The 19,433-nt window shown below is 34.8% G+C and overlaps 1 long non-coding RNA gene across 1 annotated transcript in view; it reads right to left on the bottom strand.

Moving 5' to 3' along the window:
* LOC123632231 overlaps positions 1 to 19,433 on the bottom strand; it is a 62,799-nt gene that overhangs the window by 12,023 nt on the left and 31,343 nt on the right. The window contains exon 2 of the long non-coding RNA XR_006733305.1: positions 15,646 to 15,709. This is a non-coding gene — a long non-coding RNA (uncharacterized LOC123632231). The remainder of the gene's footprint in view (positions 1 to 15,645; positions 15,710 to 19,433) is intronic.

Genomic DNA, 19,433 nt, shown 5'->3' with positions numbered 1-19,433 from the left:
AGTCTTGCCCAGAAAACAAAAAGCTGAAGGAATTAATCACCACTAGATTAGCCATATAAGAAATACTTAAGGCTATCCTACACCCAGAAGCAAAAGGAAGATATCTACTATCATGAAAACATATAAAAATATAACATCCACTGGGAGAGCAAACCCACAAACAAGGAAGAAAAAAGACTCAAATCATACCACTACAGAAAACCACCAAAGCACAATGATCAACAATAAGAGAGAAAGAAAGGAACAAAGGATATACAGAACAATCAGAAATCAATCAACAAAATGGGAGAAATAAGCCCTCACATATCAATAATAGCCTTGAATGTAAATGGACTTAACTTTCCACTTAAAGGATATAGACTGTCTGAATGGACAAAAAACATGACCCAATTATATCTCACTCATAAAGACACATGTAGACTGAAAGTAAAGGGATGGAAAAAGATATTCCATGCAAATGGAACCAAAAGCAAGCAGAAGTAGCTATACGTATATCAAATAAAACAGACTTTAAGTAAAAAATGTAAAAAAAAAAAACCCAAAAAGTTACTATATAATGATAAAGTGATCAATTCAGCAAGATGATATAACAATTCTAAACATATATGCACTCAACACCAGAGCATTAAGATATATATAGCAAATATTACTTTATTAGATCTAAAAGGAGAGACAGCCTCTAATGCAATAATTGCTGGATTTCAACACCTCACTCTCAGCATTAGACAGATCATCCAGACAGAAAATTTAAAAAGAAATACTGAATTTAAACTTCAAATTAGAACAAATGAACCCCACAGACATTACCAGAGCATTTCATCTAATAGCTATAGAATATACATTCTTCTCATTAGCACATGGAACATTCTTCAAGATAGACCATATATTAGGACAAAAAACAAGTTTTAAAAAATTTGTGAAAGTTGAAATCATACAAAGCATCCTCTCAGACCACAATGGAATATAACTAGAAATAAATAACAAGAGGAATTTTGGAAACTGTAGAAATATATGGACATTAAACAAAATTCTCCTGAATAATCATTGAATCAAGGAAGAAATTAAGGAGGAACTCAAAAAATTCCTTGAAATGAATTAAAATAGAAACACAACATTCCCAAATCTATGGGATACAGAAAAAGCAGTGCTAAGAAGGAAGTTTATAGCCATAAATTCCTTTATCAAAAAGGTAGATAGATTTCAAATAATGACTCTAATGATGTACCTAAAAGGAACTAGAAAAGTAAGCACAAATCAAACCCAAAATTAGTAGTAAAAGGAAAGAAATGATAAAATCGACAGCAAAACTAACTAAAATAGAGACTAAAAAAAATACAAAGGATCAAAAAAATTGATTTTTTGAAAAGGTAAATAAAATTAAAAAAAACACTTGGCAGAGTAACCAAGAAAAAAAAGAGAGAAGACCCAAGTAAACAAAATCAGAAATGAAAAAGGAGACATTACAACTGATACCACAAAATACAAAAGATCATCACAGACTATTATGAAAAGCTATACACTAACAAACTGGAAAACCTAGAGGAAGTGGATAAATTCCTGGACACATGCAAGCTATCCAGATTGAATTAGAAAGAAATAGAAAACCTGAACAGACCAATAATGATTAATGAGATTGAATCAATAATAAAAAATCTTCCAAAGAAGAAAAGTACAGGACTAAATGACTTTACTCTCAAATTCTACCAAACTTTCAAAGAAGAATTAACATCAATTCTTCTCAAACTATTCTAAAAATTGAAGAGGAGGAATTCTCCCTAACTCATTCTATAAGGTCAGTATCACCCTGATACTAAAACCAGAGAAGAGGGCAACAAAAACAAAAAGGAAAACTGCAGGCCAATGTCCCTGATGAACATAGACACTAAAATTTTCAGCAAAATCCTAGGAAACCAAATCCAACAGCACATCAAAAAGATAATTCACCATGATCAAGTGAGATTTATCCCAGAGATGCAAAGATGGTTCAACATATGCAAATCAATAAAAGTGATACATCATATCAACAGAATGAAGGGCAAAAACCACATGATCATCTCAATAGACACAGAAAAAGCACTTGATAAAATTCGACATCCTTTCATGATAAAAACTCTCAAGAAACTAGCATAGAAAGAGCATACCGCAAAATATTAAAGGCCATCCATATATGACAAACCCACAGCTAACATCATACTAAATGGGGAAAAGCTGAAAGCCTTTCCTTTAAGGACGGAAACAAGACAATGAAAACCACTTTCATTGCTCCTATTCAGTATAGTACTGGAAGTCCCAGCCAGAGCAATTAGGCAAGAGAGAGAAATGAAAGGTATCCAAACTGTAAAGGAAGAATTCAAATTGTTCCACTTTGCAGATTATATGATCTCATATCTAGTAAAACCTAAAGACTCCAACAACATACTCTTAGGGGTGATAAATAAATTCAGCAAAGTTGTGAGATACAAAATCAACATGCAAAAATCAAAAGCATCTCTATACATCAATAATGAAATAGTTGAGAAAGATATCAAGAAGGCAATTCCATTTACAATCACTACAAATAATACCTAGGAATAAATTTAACCAAGGAGGTAAAAGACCTCTACAAGAAAAACTACAAAACATTGATGAAAGAAATTGAAGAAGATACAAACAGAAAGATAGCCCATACTCATGGATCAGAATAATTAATATTATTAAAATGACCATACTACTCAAAGCAATCTACAGATTCAATGTAATTCCTATCAAAATACCAACATGAGTTTTCACAGAAATAGAAAAAAAAATCCTAAAATTTGTGGGAACCAAAAAAGAGCCCAAATAGCCAATGCAGTCCTAAGCAAAAAGAACAAAGCTGGAGGCATCACACACTACCTGACTTCAAAATATATTACTAGCCTATAATAACCAAAACATCATGGTATTAGTATAAAAACAGACACATAGACCAATGGAACAGAATAGAGAACCCAGAAATAAATCCATGTACTTATACCCAAATGATTTTTGACAAAGATACCAGGAACATATATTGGAGAAAGGACATTCTCTTCAATGAATGATTCAATAAATGATGTAGCAAAAACTGGATATCCATACGAGGAAGAATGAAACAGGACCCCTATCTCTCACCATATACAAAAATCAACATAAGTTGGATTAAACATAAGACCTTAAAGTCTTAAACATAAGACCTGAAACTTTAAAACTATTAGAAGATAACATAGGGAAAACAATTTAGAAGGTAATCCCCTTTCAACAGCAGCTGAGGTTCAGAATCCCCCCACCCACCCCCAGCCCCATTTCCTGGTTAAGAAGCCGTCAACAGCACTGACTCTTTTCTCCCTCTGACCCTTCCTCTTAATGGCTTCTGTTTAGATTTTTCTTTATCACAAATGCTGAGCTTTTTGAGTGTAAGACCTATCATATTTTGCTCAAATCTGATGGTGGTTATGGTGGTTGTTGCTCCTGCTGCTGAAATTGCATTTTTGATAAATTAGACTTCTAGCCATGGCTTATTCTGACCACAGCTAGTTGTCATTTCATATTTCTATCTGTGAGATATAACTGTCTGCTGTCTTCAAAACCAACAATCAAAATAAAATAAAACCCTTTCCCCTTCTTTTAGGTGTTTTGGGAATGTTCCTAGGAACTGTAGAAAAATCAAACATGAAATACAGGACAAAGCCCCTTCTCTCAAAGGGCTTTATTCTAGAGCAGCACATAGTGACAAGTATTAATACCTGGAACCCAAGAAGAACAAATGTATCCCTACATTCATCAAATGTACTAATTATTTACAAAGTGCAAGGCATCGTGGTGGATACTGTGAATACTGAAAAGCTGTCTTATATGTGTTTTCCACTGTCTAAGCCTGAAACTTGAATAGGGCTACTCAATGTAGACAATGGTATATACATTGAGCCTTGAACTATAGGCATAATGTCAATCGGTGATGATTGTAGTGGGGAAAAACCTCACATAAAGGAAAAGACATGGTAAGAAAAAATATGACAGAAGCAGGGAACTCTTAATAATGTAGTTTTGTTAAAACATGGGCTAAGAATTAAAAATCACAAAAGCTAAGTCTATAAACTTAGCTTTTTATCAATTTATGATAAATACTATAGAAATATTGAGTTTATACATGGGAAAAAATTTTTTAAGAATTGGCATAATCAAAGAAAGTCTCCAAACACATTTATAGGAAGATTAATGTAGTGGTGACAACAAATGGTGAAAACATAGATTTGGAATAAGCAATTGTTTAGTCTATGATAAATTATCCATGTTTGAATACTTATAGTCTGGAACAAGTAAGATGATGATGAGAATTTAAAAGAGAATGTGAATGTGATAGATCCTGTGAAGGTAGATCCTCCAGTACCTAGTGTCTTGTACAGGTAAGAACAAAGGGTGAAAGGCAGCCCCAATATGCACAGAATAACCAAAATAAATCAGCAGTACCATAAATATGAATAGATAAGCTGGGGTAGTGATATGTGGGCTGGGCAGGGAAAGGAAGAATTGAGGCTGAGCTGTTGACCATCCAGTAGGCAGGTGGGACACAGGAGCAAATCTGAGAAGATAAGTGAGTAGAAGACATAAATTTAAGCCTTTCTATGTGGAAATGATTAGTAACATCATGAACATTGGTGACATCACTGAGATAAGAAGGGCTTAAGAGAAGAAAGTGCATTTATATTTTTTTGATCATGTATTATATATCAGATACTGGGTTTGGTATATCTCATTTATCTAGTATAAAAATTCTTGGAGAAAGTCCAAGGGGAAAAAAAAGAAAATATATCAAAAGAGAAAAAAGAGTGGGAGGACAAATGGATAAAGAAAAAATATCAATATATCATCATGTTATCTAAAGGAAAAGGAAAAGGGAGTGAGGCAGAGGTTGGTCTACATTGTCACATGCAGCATGAGGGGCACACTGAAGAAGAAACTCAAGACAGAGTTAATTACTAATGTTCTTTGCAATTCATGACATAGAGCACAGGGAGCAACAATGAGATTTCAAGGCAGTAAGATCAAGTTTGTGAAATGTTCAAGGTAGCACATGACAAAGACGAGTATCTTTTCTTTTATATCCTCTTGTGCTACAGAAACCAATGCTTAGTTTTCCCTGTACTTTATCCCTTGGGTCTTCTTCCTTGTGGTCTTTTGTCTAATTCCCTTCCATGTACCTGTCTGTGAAAAAGATGGCCCTAGGACACTGGGCCACTCATTAAACAAGTATGAATGAATATTTATTTATAGAACCCCATTTATACACCTAATGCTAGAAATACACCAGTGAATTATTTTTCTTCCTAATGGTTTAGAGCATTTTTTTCTATGTTAAGTACTGTTGCTTTCAGTGTACTATCAAATTTATTCACAAAATGACATCAGTAGGTCATTGTTATTATTTTTGTTAGCCAGTGAGGTAAACAGAAGCACAAAGAGATTAAATAACTTTCCAGAGCTCATACAAATAGAAATTGGAGGCAATTTTGTATGCATGGATTATGTCTCTTTTACATATGTGATTTAGATGAAAAAGTAATATGGCTGCAGACTAATAATCTTAATTGCCATTTTATGCTTATCTTTATTTATTTCTAACAAAGCCAATAGACACTTTTATGTATGTGTCACATAGAGGAGGCACAATGGCCTTTTTGTACTGGAAGTGAACATCTTCAAAAGTGAATAAAAATGGAAAAAAGTGAATAAAAGAAATTTTAAAATTAGTAATTTGGAAAAATAATATAAATTATTTTAATTCAATATTATAAAATTTACTAAGTTTAAGATAATTACTAATTCTTATATTGTGAGCTTTTTTGTCAGTATAAATGATCATTGTAATTTAAGTATAATTGTTGAATTGCATGTGAGATTCTTTCAAATGTATTGTATTCAGTTTTTCCTTTTATGAATTTATTTTATGGATTTATCATTTAACTTTTTTCTTATGTAGATATATTTCATATTTATGTATTAATATTAGTCAGATTTTTCTTTCTGAATTCTTATAATCTAGTAGATTCTAGATTTTTGCATCCTTTATTGCTTTTATTGCAAAACTACTTATTAAAAAACTGGCTAAATAAAAATAATGTTGTAATAAGGGTGGGGCGAATCTATTGTTTTTATAAAAGTCTTTCCAAGTTGTTCTCCTCATTTTTGTTTTAATATTCAGCCACAGAAACTAAATAAACAAAACCCCTCTAGGGAGGATAGGAATGTAAAACACACACAATGTTCATCTTCTTACGAGACATATTTAGATTATTACGCAGGTGAAGAAAGGTCTTAAAGAGAAATATTGATTTTTCCATTTCTGTCCAAGAGTCAAAGAAAGATATCTCTTGGTTTGTTTTTATAATACCCAAGTGTTCCATCAGTTCAATCACATATTTAATCAAGGATGGAGATGTTTGATCAATTGTCCAGATGTTTTTGTCAACTTTATGTGAAATAATTGAATGAAACAAACTGACTTAAATTGTTACCTTAATGTACAGCACAGTTAGACTGAGGAAAGTATTAAATGGAGCTCATCTACACAGCCCTAATGAAGAAATAGAAAGTGGTGCTCATACATCGCCATCAATTCTTATGGCCACGCTTATTTATTTTGGTAAATTGAACTCATTAAACTTTGTTAGAGAGGTTCTGTCCACAGAAACGAACAACTTAGGATGAAGTGATATATTTGAATATTTTTTTCAGTTCTATAAAATTTGAAAAAAAATCTAGATTGATAGCTAGATTTTATATTTGTCTCACCTTAGATGAAGTTCAAAACTGGAAATGTCGCTTTAGTTTCCTTAAAATTAATTGCTGTCAAAATAAAATTAATAATATTGCTTAGATTGTCAAATGTTGCATAATGGTACCTACGATAAAGAAAGGGCAAGATTTGGAAACAAACATATCTAGTTTCAAATCCCAGTTCTGTTCTTATAATGAACCTGATCTTGGGTGAGTACATGACTTCCCTAATCCTCAATTTACTCATCTGTAAATTTCAGTGTAATTGTAAAGATTAGCTATAATAAATACAAAATGCCTTGTGCTTGTAGCTATTCTGATTTTCCCAAATTCTCAGAATTGGTATGTCTCTGTAAAATCAATATGGAATTTTAGTCTTATACTGGTTTTTGTAACCTTCCTAGCCTCAACCTAAAATGTGCAACCCATATTTGGGGCTAGTATTCACTCATTCATTTAACAAATGTTCTTTTAACACCTACCTTGTTTCTGGCACTGTCTTGGTAATGAGGTTACATTGAAGAACAAATAGACATGGTCTCTGACCAATTAGAATTTGAAATTAATTTGGAAGAAAGAATAAATAAGTGAATAATTAGATAAATACATGATTGTGAAATGTATTCTACTTAAAGTATAGTTACTGTAATAAAGTAGAATTGAAAGACATGGTTTATATTGGATTGTCCAATAAGGGTCTGAGTAAGTGACATTTAATTTAATTCCATGAAGGGTAAATATAATTAGCAGGTAAATCATAAGAAAAATGGCGATTCCAGGCAGAGAAAACTAATGTGTAAAAATCACAAGATTGGGAAAGTCTAGACAAGAGGTGGCATGATCAGAGGGGAGGCCGGGTAGTGGAAGAGAAAGACTATTAAAGCATCTTGAAATAACTCAAATGTAATCTTGAAACGCTTGAAATAAGCACATGCTTTAGCCTGTCCTCTCACTTCCTTTACCAAATTCATATACAAGTTAGAAAAGAACATTTTAAATGTTCGATGCTCAAAAGCAAGAAGGAGAATTCTCAGAGGGCCAAACGTGAAAAGAAGTCCTGAAAGCAGAGGTCAAATTAAAAACAATGAATGCAAAACATGCAAGAGAAAGTTCTGTCACAGAAACTGATACATAACAAGGCTGCTTCATGCCCTCAGCAGTAGACACCAGGGACCACAGAGTCTAGAGCAACCAACACGATGATTAACTGGGGCACGCAAAAGGGAATGTATAAAGCAAACACTCATAGCTATACAAAGTAAAATGCACAAAATCATAGTCACAGTGAGAGGCTGCACATCCCTCTCTCAGAAACCAACCAAGAAACCGCCAACTAATAAGGAGGAATACGGAGGAGTTGTGTAATGCGCTTAACAAGCCTGACTGAGTAGCTATGCAAAGAAATCTACCATACACTCAAAACTACATATCATTTTCAAGCACACAGATTACAGCCACAAAAATTTACCATGCGTTAGACCACAATGGAAATGTCAGCAAATTCCATAAAGGTGATATTATACAGGCTACAGTTACTTATTCATCAACAATTATAAGAAATTGCACAACTCAAAAAAAATCCCATATACAAGGAAATTAAACATACAACACAATTCCAAGTAATTATTAGGATAAAGCAAAAATCAATATGGAAATTGTAAACTATTTGGAGCTGAGTAACAAATTCAAATGCTCTGTAACAAAACTGGAGGGTATAAGCTGAAGCAAGACTGAGAGAAAAATGTATGAACTCAGATGTGTCTATTTGAAAAGAAGATTGAAATAATAACCTATATTCTTAACACAAAAACCTATGAAAATAAAATAAACATAAAATAGAAGAAAAGGATAATATAAATAAAAGCATAAACCAACTAATTAGAAGATAATAAAAAGTAAAAAACTGATGAATAAAAACAAAAACAATACTTTGAAAGATTGATAAGCTACGTTAGCAAGTATAATCAAGATTAAAAGGTACAAATATTTGTCAGAAATGAAATATGAAACAATAGAGATTGAAAAATTATAGGAAGACAATAAACTTGAAAGCATTGCACTTATAAATCTAGATTAAATGGATAACTAATTTCAAAAAATATATTTCAAATGTATGTATTTTTTGAAGTCTATTATAGTTCAATAATAATTATTAATAGAAATATATTCTCCAAGAAAATTTAGAAAGGGAGAAAAAAGCAATCCAGCTAAGATGTTCCAAGTGAGTAAAGGCAGTGGCACAAAAAAGTGTTTCTTATTAGTGCATGTAAGCAGGTTGTAGGATTCTATGCCATGCAAGGTTTTAAGGTGAGAAGGCAGAAGCTGAAGTCCCTGCCAGAGAAGAGCCAGGAGTCTCAGTAATTGCTCATAGAGAGAAGGGATGCTTACTACAGAAAGAAAGAAGTAATTTAAAATTATTTATTAATATTTTTCATCATTGAAACCATTAAGTCTCAAAGAGTCATTCTGCATTTGTTTTCAGTCCTGAATCTCAGAATCTAGGCTATGAGAATTTTTAATTTAAAACATTTAGAAGCTCTATGAGACCTGCATAAGTTAATTGAAAAAAGAGTGACTTCTAATAGATATTTTTCCCAGTAAGTGCTCAGAATTTAAAAATCATTCTGATAATAATTTATACAATTTTTTGAGGCTTTCCAAAAATATTAATTTTTCTGGCCCAACTCACACTTATAGCTGTTAATAATATTAATGTTTCAGAAAAGTGCATACAGCTTCAAAAATTGTGTAATTATCTTTTAGAATTGAGTTGGAAAAGAGTAGGAAACATCTGATCTTTACTCCAGTTATGCAAAGCTCTATTATGATGATGTGAATTTTATCTGTTCTAAACTTTATAAATGACAATTATGCTTTTGTTTCTACTATCAGGGCTGCAAATGTAAACCTGGAATCCAACTCTAGAGGTGGACAGAAGAATGGCTTAAGGTCACTGGATGTGTTGGTGGCCCAAGTAGTGCCATGTTGGAGCCTGCTTTTTCCCATTTTATTTTTTTAATTAATTTATTTATTTCAATAGATTTACAGGGTACAAATGATTTTTGTTACATGGAGGAATTATATAGTGGTGAAGTCAGGGCTTTTAGTGTACCTATCACCTGAATTGTGCTCCCTTCTGTTATGATTTTTAGAGATTGTGTCAGTTTTACACAAGATTATTGAAAATACACAAAATTAATAAATAAATTAGAAGTAAACATGATGAAAACCACGTGAGAAAACTGCACAACTGAGTAGGCTAGTTTGTTAAGGCTGCCATAACAAAGTACTACAGCAGGCACATAGAAATTTCGTTTTGCACAGTTTGAGAGGCTAGAAGTTCTAGATCAAGGAATCTGCAGGATTGGTTCCTTCTCAGGCCTTTCTCTTTGTCTCATAGATGGTCATCTTCTAGTATTTTCACAAAGTCTTCCCTCTGTACCCATCTGTGACAAGATGTCTCCTTGTTGTAAAAGGGATTAAGGGTCATATTGGATTAAGACTCATTCTAATGACTTAATGACTCGTTTTAACTTAATCACCTCTGTAAACACTCTATCTCCAAATATACTCACATTGGGAACTATTGTAAGTTGGACTTCACCATATGAATTTGGGAGGGGGGTAATATTCAGCCCATAAGAGAGGGCTGTTGCAGACTATAAAATCAAAAAGGGGGGGGAAGTGCCATAAAGGTATCTTTATAAAACCACTGTGAGAGGCAAGGAAAGAAAAATGATTTGAGAGTATTTAAAATGCAAACTTGGCTGAATACAGGTCAAGCAATTGAAATTAATTTCCAATCCCTTACCACTGTGGTGCCCAACCCCCAGTACAGGTCTGAGGCCTTGTAGGGACTGGCCGCAGAGTTCCACACCCCACGTGCCCCCACTCCCCTGTCAATCAAAAAATTGCATTCTATGAAACTTAGGAAGGGGGGACGTGAGTGGCAGGCCAGGGAAGCTTCATCTGTATTTACAATGGCTCCCTCCCCATTGCTCACATCACCACCTGAGCTCTGCCTCTCCCATCCCTCCCCCACCACCCGTGGAAAAATTGTCTTCCTTGAAACCCGTCCCTGGGGATGGCTGCCCCACCATAACTGCAAAATACTTTGTTGTTTCCCATAGTTTGTTGTATTAACTGACTTAATTGTGTGAAAGCTTTTAGAAAATGCCTCACACACAGTAAGGACTTAGTATTAGCTGCTGCTTCAGCCATCGTTGTCATTGTCACCATCACTGTCATTGTCATTGTTCCCACGTCCTAGTGCTCAACACAGCCTTCCTGTAAGGAAATGGTATGCTCATATCTGTCTCCCTCAACAATCGTAAGTTCCCAAAAGGCACGCTCAATTCATTGTCTTCGTATCAGGGTACACTGTGCACAGCTCTTGACACCTAGAACGTGCAAACCAATGTTGAACTTAACAGAAAAATAAAAACAAAACATGGATTCCCCATTTTTAATGTTTTTTTTTTCCTTAAAAGCTTAGACTACATGTATGTTCTGATAAGTGCTGAATGAAATTGAGATACTTGTTTAAATATGGAAATGAAGTTTCTTTTTGGAGGAAACAAAAGAAAAACCATTTACTGAGGTAATTTATTTAACTGTGGTCTCCAACTCCCCCCACCCCCCACCTCCGTCCCTGGGCTGCACTGCTATCCCTCCAAACCCCGACCCCATCCGTGGAAAAATTGTCTTCCATGAAACTTGGGAAGGGTGGGGGGGTGCATAGACAGCAAGAGTCCAGCAGCTGGCTAGAGAGCAAAGTTTCATGTGTGTTTACAGCTGCTCCCCTCCCCATCACTCCCATCACTGCCTGAGCTCCACCTTCACCCCTCCCTGGAAAAATTGTCTTCCATGAAACTGGTCCCTGGTGCCAAAAAGGTTGGGGACCACTAATTTAGAAGCTCAAGAGAAAAACTCGATGGAGCTAATTTTAAACCACTAAAGAATTTCAATTTGGTAGCGTTTGTAAAATGCTTTGAAGATGCAGAGTGATGCATGTGCATGTTTTTGAACTTGACAAAAAGGAAAAGGACACTGAATACATAAAACCAGATGGAGTGTGAAAAACATAAAAAAAAGTGAAAACTAAATCAGTAAGAAAACAGTGTTTTTAGAAATAACTGAGTTTTTTTGTCATCTGGAATGGCAAATGTTCAACTTTAATAAGAGAAAAACATAATTTTTAAAGAGTTCCACTTTTAAATGTATTTTTATTTTAAAGGATGTTAAGTAGAAAGATATTAATAGTTTGATCATTATACTTTCTTCTAGAAAGTAAAAATGAGATGTCTTTGTAAATATGGGCAGAACAGAAAAGCTCTGCTTGGCCTGAACTCTTCATACTTTTGAGCATGAGAGATTTTATTCTGGTGCAGTCTACAGGCACTGTAGGTAGCTGCTTCATCTTATGCTGTTTCCGTTGGTGGTGGTATGTCTTGTTTTCTACTTGATGGAACTTCATTACAAAACACCTACCTTTATTGGCGTTATTAAATAGTCACTTTGGTACTGCTGCCCATCACTTTATTCTCACATTGCAATTTTTTTTTTACGTAATTCAAAAGTGTCTACTTTAGAAGGAGGCTGGCAGGGTTTGAAGAGTTCTAAATTAAGACCTGGCTGGCATGACATTCTGCTCAGCTAGGAATTTGATATAGGACAATGGGTAACTCATTTAATTTCTCTAACGTCCTACTTTCTTATTTGAAAGATGACAGAAATAATGTCTATTCTTGCTATCTAATATAGTTGTAATGAGGGTCACAGTTACAATGAAGACCATATGAGAATATGCACATAAAAATACTTCTTAAATGAAGTGTGACTTATCTTATTACTATGTATTTAACAGAACTCATAATTGACTCCCCTCAGATCACCAGCTTCTGCCATTCGGGTCCTATTAAGGACAAGAGATGCCTGTTCTCTCTCTACACATTGCTCAGAGAAATTATAGCAGGCAGCTTCTATTCTTGAAAGTTTGGTTGTATATAGAGTTGAAAAAAACACTCAAAAATATCCAATTAGGATTCCTTATGAATATGTGAATAAGAAGACTGAAGACCCAAGATAGTTAATAAGTTGCTTAAGGTCCATGTGCTCTGATATTTAATTTAATGCTTACTTATGGCTCATGCATGATGCTACTAGAACTAATCACTAGACTACATTTCACTGGAGTACAGGGCCTTATCTTGACATTTTAGATCAGTAGTCAGCAAAATACAGCCCATAGGCCAAATCTGGCTCACCACTTGTTTCCATAAATAAAATTTTTTTGGAATATAGACACAACCATTTATTTAGGTATCATCTGTGGCTGCTTTCACACGACAGTGGCAGAGTTCAATAGTTGCAACAGAAACCATCTGGCTCACAAAGTCTAAAATATTTGCTATCTGGCTCTATACAAAAAAAATTTGCTGACCTCTGTTTTAGAATAATTAGTTTTTATAAAATTCTTTGGAATATCTTTAAAAACTGATATATACTTTTTAGGACAAAATGCAAATATTTCAGAAGCATACAAAGTAAAATGTAAAAGAGAAAACTTTCTATTCATTTCCATTACTTTTCTGTCACCTTTGGAGCCTAGCAGAATTGTCTGGCACAGAGTAAATAGTCATTGATAAATTTTTGTCAACAGAAGAAAGGAAGAAGGGAGCAAGAAAGGGATGTTGAGAGGGAGAGGCAATAATACTTTGTCAAGGTGACAAGCATAAAGGTCAAATTCAAGGTCTTAAAGTCATGAAAAGAGAAAAAATAGTGATTTTTCAGCCCTTCATCTTGTTCTAAAACTTGATGTCCATTTCTGCCACATTATCTCTCTGAATATTCTGAAGAAAATAATAGATTTATCTTCAATTGTGATGTTTTTTTCTTTTATTTCTAGTACTAAAGACATGCAACATAAGAGAAGGTTGGTGAGACATGTAGTTTTGGGCTATCATCTATACATAAAATAAATACAGTAGTTCTCCCTTATCCATCCATAGGGAGATACATTCCGAGACTCCCAATGGATGCCTGACACCATGGATAGTACTGTACCCTATGTATGTTTTTTTTCCTATACATACATGCCTGCGATCAAAATTAACTTATAAATTAAGCATTGTGAGTGATTAAAAATAATAAGTAATAATAAAATAGAACAATTATAAAAACATGTCTGCATCACTGCTCTTGCACTTTGGGGTCATTGTTAGGTGAAATAAGGGTTATTTGAACAGCAAGACCATGACAGTCAATCTGATCACTAAGATGTCTACTAAGTGACTAACTGGGCAGGTAGCATCTATAGCACAGGTACACTGGACAAAGGGGTGATGATGCAGGTGGGACAGCACAGGATTTCATCATTCTACTTGGAATGGTGTGCAATTTAAAATTTATGAATTATTTATTTGTGAAATTTTTCATTTAATATTTTTGAACCACAATTTATCATGAGTAACTGGAAATGCAGAAGGCAAAATTGTAGGTAAAGGAGGACTGCTGTATGATAAGTACTAACTCCTTTGGCAGAAGTAAATGATTTTGTTCCATAGAGCAAGAAAAAAGGAATCACATGATTTGCAGAATGAGGCTTCTGGGACAAAGAACATAAAAATCACATTAAAAATAGATTTTCCATAAGAAATGAGAAAGCAATGGATATTTCTGGAATATTCTCGATCCTTGTTTCCTAGAGGATTATAGAAAAGGGATTGCCTTGGCAGGGACTTAGCTACACCATCTTACCAAAAGACTGCTCTCGGGTCATTACACACGAATTGCACATGCTTCTGTCATGCTATTTTTAAAGGAAGTTATTAATATAAACAGTGCTAGCCTACAAATTCTCAAGAGAATTGTGTCATGAGAAAGTAACCGTAAGAAGTTTATCCATTTCCTTATTATATTCCTGTTTCTTCTCCTCACTTTTGCCTGGTGAGGTAATGCAGTTTAGAACCTTCAGCTTATTGTTTTAAGAAGAGTTCATCTAGTTCACTCTGGGTTCCTGGGTGGTGAATTGCTCAAAGACCTCCCATAGGTAGCAAGCCTTTGTATTGTTATCTCATTATGCAACAGTGAAGGCCTGTGGAATGAATTTTTATTTTTATTTTTTTTCCTCACTGTAGTTTGTCTCTCCCACATAACAACATGAGACAGAATGAAGCTGGCTCAAGTCTCTGCATGTGACATTAACTTGGAACTGCTTTTTGGCTGTCATCATTGACCATGTCACCGCTTTGTCACCTGATTCCTAGATTTTGTCAACTGTAGCTGGGTGTCTGAGATCACTTTCACCCCTGTGGAATGTGTCTGCAGTGTTTGCATGAGGGCCAGTCCACTCAGACTCCCACAAAAGACTGTGCCTGCTGATGGAATTGTTTTACTTGCACTCCCCATGTTTGTGAGATTCATGTAATGACCTCTAATGGGGAGGAGGAGGAGGATTCAGAGAATGTCAAAGGAGGAAGCAGTCCCTCTAGCTATTTGATTGTGAGATTGATTTTTATGAACCGAAATATGTAGTGACTCCTTTACCCACAGCTTTTTATCTCACCCAATATTCTGGCTGGGCTTTCCTCATCCAGTTTTCCTTTCATTCAAAAAAGAAAAAAAAAAATTCATCAAACCTCAGAACTCAGTCCCCCAGCATCTGTTTACACTTCATAGAGTGATTGAGTATGTGTGAAAAAAAAAAAAGGCAGACACCAAAAGTAAGGAATGGGCCCATTCCTAGCCCCTTGAGGATATTCAGTTTCTTCCCCTTTTCATTCTCCTCTTCCTCAATTTCCCCCCAGACAACTGTATCCTGCGTGTGCAGAAGTTTGTCAGTTGGTACTTGAGGTTAATTTCAATACTTACATGTTTCAGCTGTTAGTTCTTCGGTAGCCTTCACAATTCCCTCTCCACTTTTGGCGGCTGTAAACTAAAATAGGTGCAGTGTAAGCAACGGGACTTGTTTCATCTACAAGCATGATCACAGATACTTTTTTATTTGCTTTAAAGTAGTAACTCTCAAAAGTGGAAATTATTTTAGGATATTTTATTTCTTTGATCAAAACTATTAGGGCATATCACAAAACATGACTGAACAAAAAAATACCAAGAGGAGGTGCCGGGGGAAGAAAGGATTTGGAGTTCTGATGGAGACCCACTAAAATGGAATAAACATGATCATTCTGGTATCTTATACATTTTTCTTTTCTATTTAAAAGAAAATCTCCAGCACGCTAGCCTGTAACACCATTATTCTAGGCTTCTTGCTCTGTTCCTATTTAACTACATTCAATCCTGTCTGTAAGACCCCCACTGGGAGAGGAAAAACATTCCCTTTGCTGGCAGGTGGTCTTTTTGTAAGCACTTTCCAATTGAAAACATATGTTACTGGGTGTGAGGAGGCTTCTGGTAAGTGAGAAGGAAGCTTATGCCAGGGAGTGATGGAATTATATAGGCAAATGCAAGGTAAACATGCTCAGCCCTCCCCTTCTTCCAAAATAAAGGTAGAGCCTTTGAAGTTCTCTAGCCCTACTCACCTTCACTTTCAAACTGAAAGTTGGCCTTACCTCTCCTACAACATAATTCAATGTTTACAACTCTTTCTTATCAGTGTAAAACTAGATCCCCTTGTGTCTCCTCCCTTCTCCAGATCTTTTGCACCAAGATAGGTTAAACACCAATAACATGGGATTGATCTTCTTAGGGATAACACCTCTTCCTCACACCTCAGATTTCTTCTCAGTTAATTGAAGAGAGAAGGGATGCCAGAGCAAATGTCTTTTCAATAAAGAACCAGAAGATCTTTTTTCCTATTCAAAAAGAGGAAAAAAAATCTTTTGGCAAAGATCTTTTAGAACAAGAAATTTGACGCAGAAAGAAGAATATATAAATGACCACTTGCAATAATTAGAAAAGTGCAAGAAAATAATCATAATACAATAGATCTTAATAATACATCTTTAACAAAACTTCAGGTGTCTATTATGTGCCTTTCCCTGTTCGAATACATCTTGATAAAGGTTTAAGGTGGCTAATACTCTGACAACTTTCTGTTAAATTGCATGGGGGAAACAAAGAGTGTGTTTGCTCCATGAAAATTAGAATTTAATTGTATGTTGTGAAATACATAAAACTGTAAAGACATTTCCCTAAATATCCCAAACTCTAAAAATAATTGGACATTGCACAGAGGCAGTGCATAATTGCATAATATGGGGAAATATCCTTTTCTGCTAGTATAAAAGTATATCATAAAGACTCCGTACTTCACAAATATCAGTGAAAAGATGAGGTCAGACTGATCCTTTTTAAACAACTGGTCGTTTAATTACAATTTGCTGCATCAACACCCAAGTGCTTTCCAAAACACCAATGCTCTATAATGAAATTTCTTTTGCTGGAAACTGTGAAGATTTCTTTAGTGGCTCAGAGAAAGTGATGGCACATTTTTGCTCTTCCCCAATAATTGGCTTTTGAACATTTACTACAGAAAGTGAATATAACCATATAAAGGAACAAGTTGCATTGAAAATGACACAAATTTATGTCCTTTTCTTTTTAACAGTGCCTTGAACCATGCTTGTATACTATTGGTTTATGCATGAAATAGTTTACAGTATAAGGAGTGCTTTTTGTGCACATTAGCAATCCTAGGAGCTGCTCAAGTAACCCAGAAAAAGGGGTCAAGAAGTATTAGACCATCCTTCATTTATAACAGACTAGTTAGAAACTGTGAGGAAAAAAAAAACAAACAAAAAACAAAAACTCAGCTAATTCCAAGCAAAAAAAATCATAATGATACTTTGTTTTTATATGGTACATTTCAGACATGACTTCATTATTTATCAAAACATTCTTCTGAGCATAGGTAGCAAGGGTTTTCTCCAGTTTATAGAGGCATAAATTTGGGCATAAAAAGATTAATTGATTTCTGCTGGGCAGAGAAAATCTATGCCAAAGGGAAGGAGAGACCAACCATCCACAAAGGACTTCAAAGCCTGCTATTTCTCCAGGATATAGAAATCACATCATCATTAACCTTTATAACATGTCCTCGGAGTCTTTGCCACAACAGTGATATTAACCATCTTCATGGTATTGATTTAAGAATGTTTTGGGGTTTGTTTGTTGATTGCTTTATGCTAACAAACTTCACTCTCATAGAATGTAGTCACTGATTGGCTGGACAGCATGTTGCATACATGGTAATAGAGAAAAGATGAAAATCAGTAATGATGCTCTAATATTAATTCAAGAATGCCCAAAAGGTACAGCAAAGAATTGTCATTATTTACTCCCACCCTACTATTTAAGGCCAGAAAAATAACCTAATTAGAGAAACTTCAGAAGCCCACGATCTCAAGAAAAATTGGTAACATAACTACAACATCCTTATAAAAATATCTTTAGGCGATTGCTTTCCTTAGGTAGTTTTCCCTATCTGAATGTACCTTTTCTACTTTCTTTACTTTCTCTTCAGTTCAGGCATTCATTAATTGATTTACTTAGTAAGTATTTATCCAGTGCCTATATTTTTGCCTGGGAACTTTGCTGAATATTGGGAATCTGGTAGTAAGTTAGATAAGCAAGATCCTTGTTCCTAAGAAATTTATATGCAGTAATCACAAACTTTAATTCCCACAGTGAAAAAAAATATTATAAAGGAGGGAGAAAACGAGTTCTATTAGGAAGACAAAGAAAGTGAAGATCATGGAAAACTGGGAGGTGCATGCTCTTGTAAAGAAGACTGTGCTATGACGGGAACGGGGTCCAGTGCAGATGATGCATTTTCAGGAAGAGCTCAAGTCTTTGCTTTTGGTTACTGTTGTTTGCTTTATTGGCTGTAGAATTATTTACAATTAAAGCAAAAAATGTTTTTAAAGAATATTTACAGTATTATGTTTTTTTCACAAAATTCATAGGCGTTAAGAACGCTAACAGTTTCTGGCCTCAAATACTGATTTTGCTACTTCCAGGATATGTGACCTTAAATAAGTTATTGTACTTCTCTGTGTTTTAGTTTCCTCAACTATGAAACAAGGCATAAATAGTACCTATCTCATTAGGTGTTGTGTGTATTGAATGAGTTTATTTATGCATCACACTTAGAGGAGAACCTGGCACATAGTAATCACTCAATGTCTATTATTACTATAGTTTTGTGAGAAAGATACGATTAAGGAAGCAAATACAATAACATGTCACACGTACTCTGGGGAACTTCAGAGTGCTGGGGAAATGCAAAGCAGGAGCACTTGACTTCAGTCTACAGAGTGTATATAGGCAGGAGATAATAATGTGGAAGGCAGAGTACTTCCTTGAGGAAATTATACTGGAAGGAACAGTAGAATTCAGCCTGGCACATTGTAGATTGTAAAAATAGCTCAGCTGGGTACACTCACAGCCTACAAGGGAAAAGATGATGAGAGTTGAGACCGGAGAGACAGGCAGGAGGCAGGTCACAAATGGCCTTCCAAGACAGTATGTCAAGAGGTTTGAACTTTATTTTAAGAACAACAGGAAATCATTGAAGCAGAGGAATGACACAATTTGCATTGAATTGATGTGATTTGCCGATGGATTGGATGGGGTGAGAGAGAGAGAGAGAGAGAGCACCGTCAACGACTCCCAATTTCTTCAGCCTGGGCAATTGG

Source organism: Lemur catta, chromosome 2, assembly GCF_020740605.2.
Source record: "Lemur catta isolate mLemCat1 chromosome 2, mLemCat1.pri, whole genome shotgun sequence".
Lineage (NCBI taxonomy): Eukaryota > Metazoa > Chordata > Mammalia > Primates > Lemuridae > Lemur > Lemur catta.
The sequence above is the reverse complement of the archived record's forward strand: the minus strand, read 5'-3'. Positions and strand labels throughout refer to the sequence as shown.